The following is a 2212-nucleotide window of genomic DNA, read 5'->3' as shown; positions in this document are numbered from 1 at the left end:
CCACAACACACCGCGCCACACCGCCACGCAGCTGCCACGTGGGAGGCGAGGGCGGGGCTAGTCGCAGGGGCGGGGCTATGGAGATCAGAGGGTGGGGTTATGTAAATAAGAGGGCGTGGCTATGCATATCAATGAGCCAGTCATGCTATAACAGGCACTCTCCTGCTGAAGGAGCAGCGCTCCTAAAGCTCGTGCTACCAAATAAACCTGTTGGACTTTAACCTGGTGTTGTGAGACTTCTTACTGTAACAGAATTGTTACCAGGCAAGAGGCCATTCAGCCCATTGTGTCTGTATCAGCTCTCCGAATGAGCGATTTACCTAGTGCCATTCCCCCACCTTCTCCCCATAATCCCGCACATTCTTCATTTTCAGATAACAGTCAAGTTAAAGCTTCAATTGAACCTGCCTCCACCACACTCTCAGGCAGTGAATTCCAAACCCTACCACTCACTGTGTAAAGAAATTCCTCCTCATATCACTTTTACTTCTTTTAATATTTACCTTATATCAGTGACTCACTCTTGATCCTTTCAATGAGTGTGAATAGTTTCTGTTTATCTACTCTGTTCAGACTCCTCATGATTTTAAATACCTCTATGGTTACTGTTTGTGCGGAGTCTGCACGTTCTCCCCATGTTTGCGTGGGTTTCCTCTGGGCGCTCTGGTTTCCTCCCACAGTCCAAAGATGTGTAGGTTAGGTGAATTAGGCCTGGTAAATTGCCCCTTAATGTCGCAAGATGTGAAGATTAGGTGGATCAGCGGGATAAAAGCACAGGGGTCAGGGGGATAGGACGGGGTGGAGGTTGGACCTGGGCATGATGCACTTCAGAGAACCAGTGCAGACTTGATGGGTCAAATGGCCTTCTTCTGCACTGTAGGAATTTTATGGTATAGAATATTAAGGTTTAAAATACTTGGGAGTATTTCAGATAATCTTAAAATAGTCAATAGTAAAATTATGTGTATAAATGGAGAGGGACTGCAGAACTTTGCAGAACAGAAGGATCTGTGTGTCCTTGTAAATGAATCACAAAAGGTCATAATGCAGATACAGCAAGTGATTAAGAAGGCAAATGGGATGTTGTTAATTGCAAGGGTAATGAAATATTAAAATAGGGAGTCTTTGGTACAGATGTACAGGGTGTTAGTGAGACCACAGCTAGAGTACTATGATCTTACTAAGTGGTCGAGCAGGCTGAGGGGCCAAATGGCCTACTCCTGCACCTATATGGTAGGTTTGTATATTGATAGATAGTGGAAAACTATTTCCTCTGGTGGGGAGTAAGGGCTACATTCTTGCATTTAAATAGGAGATTAAAAGTTTTTCTTCTCTTCATACTCAGGAAAATGGGCACCATAATGTCTTCATCTATTTTGTTTGCCAGTGCAAAATAATCAAAATGCTTAGTATAAGAGCTCCATCGCTCCACATTTTCACCAAAAGCTGCAGCAATGCTGAAAATTTGTGCCAATTTTACTCATACAAGTTTCCCATATGTGTATTTTGCAACCACATTTCAGCAGCAACCTCGGTTTTCTTATCCACTAATCTGAGCTAGAATCTGTTTTTAGGGTATATTTTAGTTACAACCATATTAACCCCACCAGTTCTCCACATAGACAGCAATGCAACACACCATGCGAAAAGTTTTCTTTGTTCTTTTGACTGTCCTTCTTAAACCTCTTCTTTCGAGTGATTTAGCAAGCACACATCCCTTATCCTCATCGCCAGTTCTGTTGTGTATTTGGAGACATGACACTCAGGAACACTTTGGTAAAAACAAACAGAACTTAATTTGTGGTATGTGTTCACTCTCATGTCTGCTGCTTCTCTCTTTTTCCTGCTCTCTTTACATCAACCACACATGTGCATACATATGTCGACGGGGGCTTCCTCTCGAGGTTATGTATAGCTACTAAAGCTAATACAAAGACTCAAAAATGCAATGTACTGATGTTGAAGATGTGACTTTATTTAAACAAACGATCGAATGGGAGAATGATATGAGGAAGCCCTGCTTCAAGGTATAGAATGCGGGTAGCCGGCTCTCAGTCTGAAGAACAATGCCCCTGTGAAGGCAATTATAGATTCCTAAAATCATATTGCCCATCTTTCTGATGGGCATTATCCAGTGAACATTAATACAAATCGGTCAATAACCATCCTGTCATTAACTCCAGCCAATAATAATACACATCATGACCTCATG

Source organism: Mustelus asterias, chromosome 13, assembly GCF_964213995.1.
Source record: "Mustelus asterias chromosome 13, sMusAst1.hap1.1, whole genome shotgun sequence".
NCBI classification, from domain to species: Eukaryota; Metazoa; Chordata; class Chondrichthyes; order Carcharhiniformes; family Triakidae; genus Mustelus; species Mustelus asterias.
Note: the sequence above shows the minus strand (reverse complement) of the source record.